This window comes from Arachis hypogaea, chromosome 3 (assembly GCF_003086295.3).
Source record: "Arachis hypogaea cultivar Tifrunner chromosome 3, arahy.Tifrunner.gnm2.J5K5, whole genome shotgun sequence".
NCBI classification, from domain to species: Eukaryota; Viridiplantae; Streptophyta; class Magnoliopsida; order Fabales; family Fabaceae; genus Arachis; species Arachis hypogaea.
Window position 1 is genome coordinate 105,797,623 of NC_092038.1, and position 16,486 is coordinate 105,814,108.

Consider the following 16,486-nt stretch of genomic DNA (forward strand, 5'->3'; position numbering starts at 1 on the left):
TATGGAAGTTTTTATGGACGATTTCAGCGTTTATGGTGATTCTTTTAACCTTTGCTTAGATGGATTATCTAGAGTATTAGATAGATGTATTAATACAAACCTTGTATTGAATTTCGAAAAATGCCACTTTATGGTAAAGCAAGGGATTGTATTGGGACATGTGGTATCTAATAATGACATTTCTATAGACTCAGCAAAGGTGAATGTTATTTCTAGTTTACCTTACCCCTCTTCTGTGAGGGAAGTCCGTTCATTCTTTGGCCATGCAGGTTTCTACAGGAGATTTATTAAGGACTTTAGTAAGGTGGCACTTCCCTTATCCAGATTACAACAAAAGGATATTGAGTTTGAGTTCAGTGAGGATTGCAAACAAGCATTTGATAAGCTAAAGACTGCTCTAACTCAAGCTCCAATTGTGAGAGGACCCGACTGGAGCCAGTCATCTGAAATCATGTGCGATGCTTCCAACCATGCAGTAGGAGCAGTACTGGCTCAGCGTGAAGGTAAAAATCCTTTTGTTATTGCCTATGCGTCTAAGACTTTAGACACTGCCCAGTCCAATTATACTACTAGTGAGAAAGAGCTACTCGCTACTGTTTTTGCTCTGGATAAATTCAGGGCTTATTTACTTGGTACTAGAGTAGTAGTGTATTCGGACCATGCAGCTCTAAAGTATCTATTGGCTAAAAAGGAATCCAAACCAAGACTTATACGTTGGATACTGCTGTTACAAGAGTTTGATTTAGAAATCAAGGATAGGAGTGGTAATCAAAATTTAGTTGCAGACCACTTGAGTCACCTTGAACATATTAAGGATGATTCTACTCCTATAGATGATAATTTTCCTTTTGACAACCTGCAAGCAGTATCTGAAGTAGTCCCTTGGTATGCACCTATTGCTAATTATTTAGTTAGCCGTACATTTCCTCCACATTTTTCTAAACATCAAAGAGACAAGCTGAAAAGCGAGTCTAAATATTATATATGGGATGACCCATATTTATGGAGATATGGCGCTGACCAGATAATTAGACGTTGTATACCTCAATCAGAATTCCAGTCTATTTTAGAAGCCTGTCACTCATCTGAAAGTGGAGGACATTTTGGCCCTCAACGAACAGCTAGAAAAATCTTAGACTGTGGATTCTGGTGGCCTACTCTTTTTAGAGATGCTGCTGAGTTTTGTAAATCTTGTCACCCATGCCAGAAATTTGGTAACATATCCAAGAGTGATGAGATGCCTCAACAATATATGCTTTTCTGTGAAATTTTTGATGTTTGGGGCATTGACTTCATGGGTCCATTTCCAAATTCTAGTGGATATTTTTATATATTGTTAGCTGTAGATTATGTTTCCAAATGGGTGGAAGCAATTCCTACCCGCACTGATGATGCTAACACTGTTGTTTCCTTTGTGAGAAACCATATTATATGCCGCTTTGGATCACCACGAGCGATCGTGAGCGATCAAGGCACCCATTTTTGTAATAGGAGACTAACATGATTGATGAAGAAGCATGGGATAATCCATAAATATGCAACAGCTTACCATCCCCAAACTAATGGGCAAGCCGAGGTGTCAAACAGAGAAATTAAACGTATCTTGCAAAAGATAGTAAAGTCTCACAGAAAAGACTGGAGCATCAGACTACAAGATGCACTGTGGGCATATAGAACAGCATACAAGACACCCATTGGGATGAGTCCCTTCCGCTTAGTTTATGGAAAAGCTCGTCATCTCCCAGTTGAAATCGAACACAAAGCCTTCTGGGCAGTTAAAGAGTGCAACATGGGGATTGAGAATGCTGGAGCTGAAAGAAAGTTACAACTGTAAGAACTGGAGAACCTTCGCCTAGAAGCTTACGAGAACTCCAGAATATACAAGGAAAAGATGAAAGCTGTGCATGATCAAAACATCAAGAAGAGAGAGTTCCAACCTGGAGATTTTGTTCTCCTTTACAAATCTCGACTGAGGCTCATGCCCGGCAAGTTGAGATCAAAATGGGAAGGTCCATACAGAATAGAGAAGGCTGCACCGTACGGAGTTTATCACCTATGCCATCCTTCAAGTTCTGAACTTATTAAGGTCAATGGACACCGTCTGAAGCTATACCATGGTGAGAAGGTGCAGAAGAGCAAGGAGCTTGAGATCTTCCGCCTGGAAGATCCCTACATAGCAACAGATTGAGCTAGTGGAGCGTCCAACTTACGGACGTTAAAGCAAAGTGCTTGGTGGGAGACAACCCACCGCGGTAAGATCGTTCTTTTCTTTACTTTTAGTTTTTCTTCTTTAAATAACTATTCTCTTTATTAGTGCTTTCATGCTCTTTCAATTACATGTCTTTATCTTTCTAAAAAAAATTTTTTTTGCCGCACGACGCGATCGCACAAGCAACGCGTCCGCGTGGCAGGGGGAGTAAAGAAAAATAAAAATAAACAGAAAGTTACACAAGAGCAGCGCTGGAGTCGTGCCAAAGGCACAATTTACTCCACGCGACCACGTCGCTGACGCGACCGCGTCGCATGGAAATCATGGCCTCCCACGCGACCGCGTACTCCACGCGGCCGCGTGCCTTGCATTTTCGACGTAAAAGGGTGCACAATGCTATATTGTGCGAGAGTGGTGCTGGATTGGTGCTGGAAGCACAATCCTGGTCACGCGACCGCGTCGCCGACGCGGCCGCGTCAATTATTTTCTGATGCACACTGACGCGATCGCATGACCCATGCGATCGCGTCACCTTAATTTGGCAATTGAATTATATTGAACAGAGAGTTGTGCTGGAGCGAGGCTGCACTCGCGCCAGCAGCACAATGTAGGTCACGCGACCGCGTGATCGACGCGATCGCGCCCCCCTTCCTGACGCGCATCCACGCAAACGCGTGCCTTCCGCGGCCGCGTCGCATGCGCCGCACAGCTCAACCCAATAAGCCAAATTATCTTATCTTTCTCTTCTCCAAACCCTACTTTTTCTTTTTCCCCCTTCTTTCTTCTTTCTCCCTTTCCCCTTCTACCTCACCTTTCACTTCCTCTCTCTCTCACCACCATTAACAAGGTTTTTCCTTCTTCTTCCTTCTTCTCTTTTCTATCATTCTTATTATAGTATGTATATATATTATTATTTTCTTTTTCTTTTCTTTTTCTTTTCACATCTTTATTTTTCCTTCTTCTTCTTTTACATGGTGTTAGAAACCTTTTGAGTCATCATTCCTCATTATATGCTTGTGGATTATTGCAAATTGTTTGACAATTATTTTTCTCCTATTTAAGGGATTGCTTGCATGTTCAATTCCATACTTTTTATATCTTGTTTACCATGCATGCCATGTATTTGTGAAAAAGCCCATATAGCACTATACACTTTTCTATATTACTTTACTCTACTCTGCAATGCTTGCTTTTCACAAATTCCCTTTCATACTTTATTATTTAAATTTAATTGTCAATACAAACGTGATAGTTAGTTTGTTACAAATGGTAACCTAACTTGGACATTGAATGTTTGATATATGCTACTCATGCCTTTGCCTGCATGCCAATAAACCTCTTGCATTCCATTGTCCTACATGCACTTGCTATATTTCCATTGATGAGCTTTTCACATGTAATCCGGACCATGTGTTCATGCCATTTATCTTTATTGTGCATTGACTATCACTTACAATACCCTCTTTCTTGCTCTATCTCTATGAATTTAATTTTCTTTCTCTTCCCTTCTTTCAGGATGGCCACCAAGAAAGGACAAGAGAAAGCTACTTCCAAACCATCAGCAAGAAGAGGAACTAAAAGAGCATTAGTGGCAGAGCCTTCTTCAACCGCAGTCAAGCCCTCAACAAAAAGAGTTAAGATGATAATAAAGGTTGACGACAAAGAGAAAGCCTTTCCAGCAAAGGACACTGCGCGATTTCCCAATCGCTACTGTGAGCAGATGTTCCCTATCCTAGCAGAAAGGAACTATAACAATGAATACCTTCTCATCCTCCCGCCCAATATTGCCACCTTTGTTGAGCCACAAATTGAGCGAAGACAATGGGGTTTCCTACGAAGATAGCCAAGGCAGGTCAATCTTTCTTGGGTAGTTGAGTTCTACTCCAACTTCTATATACCAACCCTGCAGTCTGTTTATGTCCGGCAGAAGCAAGTCCCCATTATAGAAGAGGCCATTAAGCAAGTTCTGAGTCTTTCCCCTATTCCAAAAGGAATGGACGCTTTTCAAGAAGCCACCCTTCAGCGCCAGAGATACCAATTTGACTGGGACTCCGTTCTCAGAGTCATTGCTTTACCTGGCAGCCGTTGGATCTACGGATACCACCGCAACCGCCCTAAGGGAATCTTGGCTTCCGCACTTACCTTGGAGGCTCGCGTATGGGCACAGATCATGTCCCATTACGTCTTTCCAAGCACTCATGAGTCCTCCTTCACTGCGGACATGGCTGTTCTACTATGGTGCATCCTTACAGAGCAACCTCTGAATCTCTCAAGACATATCCGGCATGCTATGGAGCATGTACAAATCGCGGGCAACTTACCTTTCCCCGCCTTGGTCTCAAATCTTGTCTCCGCAGCCGGAGTCTCCTGCAGAGCTGGGGACACCAAAGTCATGCTTCCACGGGATGATCAATATGTCCCTAATGGGAAATACCTCAGACTTTCAGCAGCCACTACAAGCCAGCCTACTGAGCCGGTTGAAGATATTCCTTCTTCAACACCACAAGCATCTACCACTGAGAAAGTGCTCCAGCAGATACTTGAAAAGTTGGATCGGCATGAACAAAAAGCAAAGATGAGAGAGCGCCGTGACGAGTGCCGATTCAAACACCTCAACGAGCTACTCAAGGGACGCTTCAGAGACTCAGACACCCCGGACTCCACTTCTTTTACCAGCACCGGGAGCCATACTGGTCCCGACTGTGGAGATACTGCCACCAGCCCACCCCTGTTCCTGACAGATGGCACCGAGGACGGTGCAAAGCCTTAAGTGTGGGGAGGTCGGTCAGTACCTGACTTCCGGAGGTAATTTCTCTTCTCTGACACCAATAATTAGGATATTTTAGTTAGATTTTTTTCTTTCTTTTATAGAATAGAATAAATTGCATAGGTTAGGATAGTTGCATGCATGTTCTACTTGATTGAAAAGACAATAAGTTTCTTTTTAAAAAAATCTATCTTTGGAACAAAATTTCACTACTTTTTTCAAAGTTTTTATGATAAATCTGCTTGAGTTGTATTTGGAACATGATGTTTGAGCTAAAGAACACACAACCTGTGAAAGATTTGAGCCTTTATGTATGGTTACACTATTTAACCATAATTATTTTATTCTTGTGTGTTTACTTCTCTATGATTGTAATCTATATTTTGTTTTATCTTATATGTCCAATATTTATTATATTTACATGCTTGCACATGATTGAGGCCATTATTTGTTTAAACTCACTTATCCAAATCAAGCCTACCCTTTTCAATTATCCTTGTTAACCACTTTGAGCTTTTAAAACCCCATTTGTTCTATATTTCACCACATTACTAACCTTAAGCTGAAAAATAATTGCATATCCCAAATTGAATCTTTGGTTAGCTTAAGATAGAATTGTGTGTGCTAGTTAAGTATGGGAAATTGTGGGAACAGAAGTTGTCAAGGGAATGTATCATGAAAATTTAAAGGAAATTTGGATACCCACTCATGTGAAAATATAAGAATGAAAAATCTATGTGCATTGATAAGCTTTATTTCTTTTTAAAAAAAATTCAATAAATAAGGGGACAAAATTACCCCAATGTTAAATTCAGAATTCAAAGATCAATGCACATATGATAGAATTAAAATACAAGGTTGAAACATGAGTTTGGGTTGAAAAAGGGAATTATGGGTAGCTAGGCATGAATTTAAAAGTATATAGAATATATGTATATTAGGTGAAAGCTTAGGTTAATTAAAGATTCAATTTATAAAGCTCACTTAGCTATATGTATATCCTCACCTGCACCTTGGCCCCATTACAACCCTGAAAAGACCTCATGATGTTTGCATTGGTATATTAACTGTTGTTGATTGGTTAGGAGAAAAACAAAAGTTAGAAAGCATGACTAGAGAAGAATAGAGTGATTACCATATACACTAGAGATTAGAGCGTACATACATTATCAGTGAGGGTTCAATGCTTGAATTTTCATGTTTCCAGCCTTCATAAGCTATCTTCTTGCACTTTTATCGGTTTTATTATATGATGATAGAATTAGTGGAATTTGTTTTGTAATTGTTTTGAAGGGCTTATTTACTTTTGATCAAGTGGATAATAATCATATAGTTGCATTTATTTATGTATGTAGGATTGCATTGCATTTCATGAGTTTCTGCATGTTCATACTTATTTCCTTGTCTCCTTTAATTTAACATGAGGACATGCTAATGTTTAAGTGTGGGGAGGTTGATAAACCACTATTTTATAGTTTATATTGTGTTTAATTGTTTGGTTTTGTCGTGATCCTTACCCACTTATTCAATTTAGCATGCATTTAGATTTCCTTCCTGAATTTATTACATGTTTGAAAATTGCTTCCCAGAGACTTTAATTATTTACTTTTAATTCTCCTTTATTCGATTCGATGCCGTAATCTGTGTGTCAAGCGTTTCAGGCTTTATAGGGCATGAATGAGACGAAGATTGGAGAGGAAGCTAGCAAAAATGGAAGGAACACAAGAGTTTGAGGACATAACCAGTGAAAAGTGACGCAGTCGCATGGCTCACATGACCGCGCGAAGGAGCGCAAATCGCAGTGACGTGGCCGCATGGCTTGCGCGGCCGTGCGGATTGGAAAGCACAAGCAATGCGGTAACGTGGACGACGCGAACGCGTGAAGAGGAAAAGCGATAGCGACGCGTCCGCATGGACGACGCGATTGCGTGACATGCGCGATCTGCATAAACTGCAGAATCTGAAACCAGCGATTTTGGACCCTATTTCGGCCCAGTTTTCGGCCCGGAACAGCAGACCAGAGTCAGAGAATATGCAGAAACAACAGAGAAAACATTCATTAAGTAGTTTCGATCTAGTTTTTCACTCTCTTAGGTTTTTTTTCTCTCTAGTTTTAAGAATTTTAATTTTCAATTGATCTTAGCATTGGAACATTGAGAAGAGTTATTTTCCTCATCAAGACTTCATCACTCTAGTTTGTTCTCTTAACTTGGTTTTATTCTTCCATGTTTTTTGTTATGTTCAATTTTGTCATTCAGATATTTTTATGATTAATTAATGCAAGGATTATTTCTTTTTAATTTAAATTCCATTCCAATAATCATGTCTTCTTTTAATTCCCTTTCATGTGCCATGGATTCTTTATTTACAATGCGTGAGTAGTTTCATTACTTGATGGGGAGTTGATTAAAAGTAACTCTTGAGTTGGAAGGATTGAAAGAAAAATTTGTAATTGGGTTGAATGTTAGATTGCTATCCTGTCACCGACGCCAATCCCTTTGAACTAAGTGGGTTGCAACTTGTGAACAGATCTGGCATTTCCACTTGTTTGACTTTCTCTTACCTAGTAAGGGATAACCAAACAGAACAACTATTAATTATAAATTAATCTTACAATCACACCATCAATGATAGAGATTCTAACCAATCAATTCCCAATCAAGGCCTCTTATTTTTATTATTTAAAATTCCTCAATTTAAATCCCAATTTACTTAGCTCAACTCTTTTTGGAATATCTGATTAATAAAACAGCACATTTTTCTGCAACTCGTTGGGAGACGACCTGGGACTTAAAACTCCCAGTAATTTTAATTTAAACCTTCAGTGACATATTTCTAAATTGATAGGCAGATTTTCGGTGAGTTAAGAACTATACTTGCAACCATTTTAATAAATTTTTAATTCACCAGCTTCTGCACTCCATCAGGTATCTCAGGGATTTCTTGATGAGGGAATTCCTCATGCTCTTGTTGAGGTCCATGAGTGAGCTCTCTTGATGTGCAGTCAAATGTTCTACTACTGAGCTATGGACCCTTGAGATGAATCTCTCCATCTCCCATGACTTGGAGGTGGAAGCTTTTGTCTTACCTTTCCTCTTTCTAGAGGTTTCTCTGGCCTTAGGTGCCATAAATGTTTATGGAAAAACAAAAAGCTATGCTTTTACTATACCAAACTTAGAATGTTGCTCGCCCTTGAGCAAAAGAAGAAAGAATAGAAGAAGACGAAGAAGATATGGAGGAGAGAGAGAGATGTTTGTATTTCGGCCATTTAGGGTGGGTTTGGGTGGGAAGGATGGATGGATGTGAGTGGTGAAGAGGTGATGGGGAAGATAGATTGAGGTGATTGGTGAAGAAGAGATAAGGTGGGTTGAGGTAGGTAGGGATCCTGTGGGGTCCACAGATCCTGAGGTGATCCTGTGGGGTCAACAGATCTTGAGGTGTCAAGGATTTATCATCCCTGAACCAATTAGGCGTGTAAAATGCCCTCTGCATGCAATCCTGGCGTTTAACACCAGTTTGATGCTTGTTTCTGGCATTAATCGCCAGTTCTATGCTTGTTTTGGGTGTTCAACGCCAGTCTGCAGCATGTTTCTGGCGTTGAACACCAGTTCCATGCTTGTTTCTGGCGTTTAATGCCAGCTTTCCTCAGGGTACAATCCTAGCGTTTGGACACCAGACTGCCGCATGTTTCTGGCGTTCAACGCCAGATTCATGCTCTGTTCTGGCATTGAACACCAGCCATATGCTCCTTACTGGCATTTAAATGCCAGTAAGCTCTTCCTCCAGAGTGTGCTGTTTCTTCTGCTATTTTTGATTCTATTTTTAATTTTAGCATTTGCTTTGTGACTCCACATGATCATGAACCTAATAAAACATAAAAGAATAATAAAAATATAAATAAATAAAAATTGGGTTGCCTCCCAATAAACACTTCTTTAACGTCAATAGCTTGACAGTGAGCTCTCATAGAGCTTCAAAGGTGATCAGGTCAATGTTGTAGACTCCCAACACCAAACTTAGAGTTTGGATGTGGGGGGTTTCTCAACACCAAACTTAAAGTTTGGTACACCAAACTTAAAGTTTGGTACACCAAACTTAGAGTTTGGGTGTGGCCTCCTAATACCAAAATTAGAGTTTGATTGTGGAGGCTCTGTTTGACTCTGTATTGAGAGAAGCTTTTCATGCTTCTTCTCCATATATACAGAAGAACACCCTTGGGTCTTAAACACAAGGTAGTCCCCATTCAATTGAAGGACTAATTCTCCTCTGTTAACATCTATCACAGCTCCTGCTGTGGCTAGGAAAGGTCTTCCAAGGATGATGCATTCATCCTCCTCCTTCCTAGTGTCTAAGATTATGAAATCAGCAGGGATGTAAAGGCCTTCAACATTCACTAACACGTCCTCTACCAATCCATAATCTTGTCTTACTGACTTGTCTGCCATCTGTAATGAGAATGTGGCAGGCTGTACCTCAATGATCCCCAGCTTCTCCATTACAGAGAGTGGCATAAGATTTATGCCTGACCCTAGGTCACACAGAGCCTTCTCAAATTTCATGGTGCCTATGGTACAGGGTATTAAGAATTTACCAGGATTTTGTCTCTTTTGAGGTAAAGTTTGCTGAACCCACGTATCTAGTTCACTAATGAGCAAGGGAGGTTCACCTTCCCAAGTCTCATTACCAAACAACTTGGCATTCAGCTTTATGATGGCTCCTAGATATTGAGTAACTTGCTCTCCAATTACATCTTCATCCTCTTCAGAGGAAGAATAGTTTTTAGAGCTCATGAATGGCAGAAGGAGGTTTAAAGGAATCTCTATGGTCTCTATATGAGCCTCAGATTCCTTTAGGTCCTCCATAGGGAACTCTTTCTTGTCTGGGAGATGTCCCATGAGGTCTTCCTCATTGGGATTCACGTCCTCCCCTTCCTCTCTAGGTTCGGCCATGTTGATTATGTCAATGGCCTTGCACTCTCTTTTTGGATTCTCTTCAGTATTGCTTGGGAGAGTACTAGGAGGGGTTTTAGTGATTTTCTTACTCAGCTGGCCCACTTGTGCCTCCAGATTTCTGATGGAGGACCTTGTTTCACTCATGAAACTTAAAGTGGCCTTGGATAGATCAGAGACTATGTTTGCTAAGCTAGAAGTGCTCTGCTCAGAATTCTCTGTCTGTTGCTGAGAAGATGATGGAAAAGGCTTGCTATTGCTGAGCCTGTTTCTTCCACCATTATTAAAGCCTTGTTGAGGCTTTTGTTGATCCTTCCATGAGAAATTCGGATGATTTCTCCATGAAGAATTATAGTTGTTTCCATAAAGTTCACCCATGTAATTTACCTCTGCCATTGCAGGGTTCTCAAGATCATAAGCTTCTTCTTTAGAAGATGCCTCTTTAGTACTATTGGATGTATTTTGCCATCCATTCATACTTTGAAATATCATGTTGACTTGCTGAGTCAACATTTTGTTCTGAGCTAATATGGCATTCAGAGTATCAATTTCAAAAACTCCCTTCCTCTGAGGCGTCCCATTATTCACGGAATTCCTCTCAGAAGTGTACATGAACTGGTTATTTACAACCATGTCAATGAGTTCTTGAGCTTCTGCAGGTGTTTTCTTTAGGTGAATGGATCCACCTACAAAATGGTCCAGTGACATCTTAGAGAACTCAGATAGACCATAATAGAATATATCCAGAATGGTCCACTCTGAAAGAATGTCAGAAGGACACCTTTTGGTCATCTGCTTGTATCTTTCCCAAGCTTCATAGAGGGATTCACCATCTTTTTATTTGAAGGTCTGAACATCCACTCTAAGCTTGCTCAGCTTTTGAGGAGGAAAGAACTTAGCCAAGAAGGCCGTGACCAGCTTATCCCAAAATTCCAAGCTATCTTTAGTTTGTGAATCCAACCATGTTCAAGCTTTGTCTCTTACAGCAAAAAGGAAAAGCATGAGCCTGTAGACTTCAGGATCTACTCTGTTAGTCTTAACGGTCTCACAGATGAAAGTCTATGGAACTTGCAGTTCTGTTGCATTAGAGCAACTAGTTGAGGCTTCAGCTCAAAATTATTTGCTCCAATGGCAAGGATTGAGATGCTTCTTCCATCAAACTTGGAAGTAGGTGTTGTATAGTCACCAAGCATCCTCCTTGCATTATTGTTGTTGGGTTCGGCTGCCATATCCTTTTCTTGTTCGAAAATTTCAGTAAGGTTGTCTCTGGATTGTTGTATTTTAGCTTCTCTCAGTTTCCTCTTTAGAGTCTTTTCAGGTTCATGATCAGCTTCAACAAGAATGCCTTTTTTCTTGTTCCTGCTCATATGAAAAAGAAGAGAACAGAAAAGGAAGAGGAATCCTCTATGTCACAGTATAGAGATTCCTTTATGTTAGTAGAAGAAGAAAGGAATAGAAGAAGGAAAAGAGTTAAGAATCCAAACACAAGGGGGAAGATAGGTTCGAATTTCTTGAGATGAAGAAAAGAGTGTTAGTATTTAAATAATTAAATAGAAGAAGAAGAGAGAGAGAAGTTTTCGAAAAAATTAATTTTGAAAAAAGGTTAGTGATTTTCGAAAATTAAAGGAAGAAATAAAATTAAAATTAAAATTTGAAACAATTAGTTAATTAAAAGAATTTTGAAAAAGAGGGAGATAATTTTCGAAAATTAGAGAGAGGAAAGTAGTTAGGTGGTTTTGAAATGATAAGAAACAAACAAAAAGTCAATTAGTTAGTTAACAAAGATTAAAAAATCAATTTTAAAAAGATAAGAAGTTAGAAAAGATATTTTGAAATTGATTTTGAAAAAGATATGATTTGAAAAAAAGATATTTTTAGAAGATATGATTGAAAATGATATTTTGAAAAAGATTTAATTTTAAAATTTAAAATTGATTACTTGACTAACAAGAAAATAAAAGATATGATTCTAGAATTTAAAGATTGAACCTTTCTTAACAAGAAAGTAACAAACTTCAAATTTTTGAATCAATCACATTAATTGTTAGAAAAGTTTTCGAAATTTTGAAATAAAGATAAGAAAAAGATTTTGAAAATAAATTTTAAAGATTTTCGAAAATAATAAAAAATGAAAAAGATTTGATTTTTGAAAAAGATTTTGAAAAGATAGGATTTTAAAAATTAAAAATTTGACTTGACTTATAAGCAATAGCTAAGTTTTTAAAAATTTTTGACTAAGTCAACTCAAATTTTTGAAAATTATGAGCAAAATAAGGAAAAGATATTTTTTTAAATTTTGAATTTTTAATGATGAGAGAGAAAAATATGAAAATGACTCACAACATGAAAATTATGAATCAAAACACATGATGCATGCAAGAACACTATGAATGTCAAGATGAACACCAAGAACACTTTGAAGACCAAGATGAACATCAAGACTTATTTTTGAATAATTTTCAAGAAAAGAAAAATATGCAAGACACCAAACTTAGAAATTTTTAATGTTTAGACACTATGGATTAAAAAATGCATATGAGAAACAACAAAAAGCACAAAACAAGAAAATATCAAGATCAAACAAGAAGACTTACCAAGAACAACATGAAGATCATGAAGAACACATGCATGAATTTTTGAAAATTGCAAGAAAATGGGAAACATGAAATTGACACCAAACTTAAAACATGACACAAGACTCAAATAAGAAAAACAAAATATTTTTTGTTTTTATGATTTTATTGATTTTTTTGTATTTTATTTTATTTTTTTGAAAACATATAGGAAAAATAAAATAAGAAATTCAAAATTTTTAATAAGAATTCCAGGAATCTTTGCAATGTTAGTCTAAAGCTTCGGTCCAGGAATTAGGCATGGCTTAATAGCCAGCAAAGCTTTTTATGAAAGCTTCTGTCCAAAACACTAGACATAGCCAATGGCCAGCCAAGCTTTAGCATATAAATCAAACATACAACAGCTGATACTTCATCAAACTTCATATATTGATAAGGGGAAGCCTCAATCCAATTGAGTTAGACATGGCTTTACAGCCAGCCAAGCTTCAACATGCTTCATGAAACACTAGAATTCATTCTTAAAAATTTAGAATAATTTTTTGAAAACAGAAGTAAAAAATTTTTTTGAAAGATTTTTGAAAAATTTTTGAAAATAAAACAAAAAAAAATTACCTAATCTGAGCAACAAGATGAACCGTCATTTGTCCAAACTCGAACAATCCTCGGCAACGGCGCCAAAAACTTGGTGCACGAAATTGTGATCTCTAACAATGGTGATCAACTTGGTATGCGCGTTTATAACTCAGCACTTTCTTCACAACTTCGCACAACTAACTAGCAAGTGCACTGGGTCGTCAATTTTTCTTGTTTGATCTTTGGTTTGTCTTGTTTTGTGTCTTTTCTTGTTTTTCTTGTGCTTTTTCAAATTTTTAGTTTTCAAAAAAATTTTATTTATCACGTTAAATTTATAGATCAGTTGGCTAGAGCGTTGGTTTATGTTATTGGCAATTGGGTATCTTCTTTTTAAAACTTTTTCAAAAATAATTTTTCTTTGATTAAATCTTGTGCCTAACTTTAAGTTTAGTGTTCTCTTGTTAATTTTCTTTAATTTTCGAAAATTTATTTTGTTTTTCCAAAAATTTTAAGTTTGGTGTTCTTTCTTTTGTTCCTATTGCTCTTGTGAGTCTTGAAGGTGTTCTTAAGTCTTCTTTGTGTTTTGATCTTAAAATTTTTAAGTTTGGTGTCCCTTGGTGTTTTCCCTCCAAAATTTTCAAAAAACAAGGAGCATTAGATCTAAAAATTTTAAGTCTTGTGTCTTTTGTGTGTTTTTCTCTTTCATCAAAAAATTCAAAAATAAAAAAATCAATAAAATTATAAAAACCAAAAATATTTTGTGTTTCTTGTTTGAGTCTTGTGTCATGTTTTAAGTTTGGTGTCAATTACATGTTTCCCTTTTTCTTGCAATTTTTGAAAATTCATGCATGTGTTCTTCATGATCTTCAAGTTGTTCTTGATGAATCTTCTTGTTTGATCTTCATATTTTATTGTTTTGTGTTGTATGGTGTTTTTCATATGCATTTTTGCATTCAAAGTGTCTAAGCATTAAAAATTTCTAAGTTTGGTGTCTTGCATGTTTTCTTTCTTGAAATTTTTTCAAAAATAAGTCTTGATGTTCATCTTGATATTCAAAGTGTTCTCGGTGTTCATCTTGACATTCATAGTATTCTTGCATACATCATGTGTTCTGATTCATAATTTTCATGTTGTGAGCCATTTTCATGTTTTTCTCTCTCATCATTAAAAATTCAAAATTCAAAAAAAAATATCTTTTCCTTATTTTGCTCATAATTTTCGAAAATTTGAGTTGACTTAGTCAAAAATTTTTAAAAACTTAGCTATTGCTTATAAGTCAAGTCAAATTTTCAATTTTTAAAATCCTATCCTTTCAAAATCTTTTTCAAAAACCAAATCTTTTTCTTTTTTTTATTTTCGAAAATTTTTAAAATTTATTTTCAAAATCTTTTTCTTATCTTTATTTCAAAATTTTGAAAACTTTACTAACAATTAATGTGATTGATTCAAAAATTTGAAGTTTGTTTCTTTCTTGTTAAGAAAGGTTCAATCTTTAAATTCTAGAATCATATCTTTTAGTTTCTTGTTAGTCAAGTAATCAATTTTAAATTTTGAAGTTAAATCTTTTTCAAAATATCATTTTCAATCATATCTTTTAAAAATATCTTTTTTTCAAATCATATCTTTTTCAAAATCAATTTCAAAATATCTTTTCTAACTTCTTATCTTTTTAAAATTGATTTTTAAATCTTTTTCAACTAACTAATTGACTTTTTGTTTGTTTCTTATCTTTTTCAAAACCACCTAACTACTTTCCTCTCTCTAATTTTCGAAAATTACCTCCCTCTTTTTCAAAATTCTTTTAATTAACTAATTGTTTCAAATTTTAATTTTAATTTTATTTCTTCCTTTAATTTTCGAAAATCACTAACCTTTTTTTAAAATTAATTTTTTCGAAAACTTCTCTCTCTCTTCTTCTTCTATTTAATTATTTAATTACTAACACTCTTTTCTTCATCTCAAGAATTCGAACCTATCTCCCCCCTTGTGTTTGGATTCTTAACTCTTTTCCTTTTTCTATTCCTTTCTTCTTCTACTAACATAAAGGAATCTCTATACTGTGACATAGAGGATTTCTCTTCCTTTTCTGTTCTCTTCTTTTTCATATGAGCAGGAACAAGGAAAAAGGCATTCTTGTTGAAGCTGATCTTGAACCTGAAAGGACTCTGAAGAGGAAACTGAGAGAAGCTAAAATACAACAATCCAGAGACAACCTTACTGAAATTTTTGAACAAGAAAAGGATATGGCAGCTGAACCCAACAACAATAATGCAAGGAGGATGTTTGGTGACTATACTACACCTACTTCCAAGTTTGATGGAAGAAGCATCTCAATCCCTGCCATTGGAGCAAACAATTTTGAGCTGAAGCCTCAACTAGTTACTCTAATGCAACAAAACTGCAAGTTCCATGGACTTCCATCAGAAGATCCCTATCAGTTTTTAACTGAATTCCTGCATATCTGTGAGACTATTAAGACTAATGGAGTAGATCCTGAGGTCTACAGGCTCATACTTTTCCCTTTTGCTGTAAGAGACAAAGCTAGAACATAGTTGGATTCACAACCTAAAGATAGCCTGGACTCTTGGGATAAGCTGGTCACGGCCTTCTTGGCTAAGTTCTTTCCTCCTCAAAAGCTGAGCAAGCTTAGAGTGGATGTTCAGACCTTAAAACAAAAAGATGGTGAATTCCTCTATGAAGCTTGGGAAAGATACAAGCAGATAACCAAAAGGTGTCCTTCTGACATGCTTTCAGAGTGGACCATTCTGGATATATTCTATTATAGTCTATCTGAGTTCTCTAAAATATCACTGGACCATTCGACAGGTGGATCCATTCACCTAAAGAAAATGCCTGCAGAAGCTCAAGAAGTCATTGACATGGTTACAAATAACCAGTTCATGTACACTTCTAAGAGGAATTCCGTGAATAATGGGATGCCTCAAAGGAAGAGAGTTCTTGAAATTGATGCTCTGAATTCCATATTGGCTCAGAACAAAATGTTGACTCAGCAAGTCAACATGATTTCTCAAAGTCTGAATGGATGGCAAAATGCATCCAACAGTACTAAAGAGGCATCTTCTGAAGAAGAAGCTTATGATCCTGAGAACCCTGCAATGACAGAGGTAAATTACATGGGTGAACCTTATGGAAACACCTATAATTCCTCATGGAGAAATCATCTGAATTTCTCATGGAAGGATCAACAAAAGCCTCAACAAGGCTTTAATAATGGTGGAAGAAATAGGCTCAGCAATAGCAAGCCTTTTCCATCATCTTCTCAGCAACAGACAGAGAATTCTGAGCAGAGCACTTCTAGCTTAGCAAACATAGTCTCTGATCTGTCTAAGGCCGCTTTAAGTTTCATGAGTGAAACAAGGTCCTCCATCAGAAATCTGGAGGCACAAGTGGG

At 36.9% G+C, this 16,486-nt stretch overlaps 1 non-coding gene across 1 annotated transcript; it reads right to left on the bottom strand.

Moving 5' to 3' along the window:
* Positions 1-15,716: 15,716 nt before the first annotated feature.
* LOC112793053 (small nucleolar RNA R71) lies at positions 15,717-15,824 on the bottom strand. Its single transcript, XR_003197763.1, has one exon. It is a non-coding gene; the product is annotated as a small nucleolar RNA R71 (small nucleolar RNA).
* Positions 15,825-16,486: the final 662 nt, after the last annotated feature.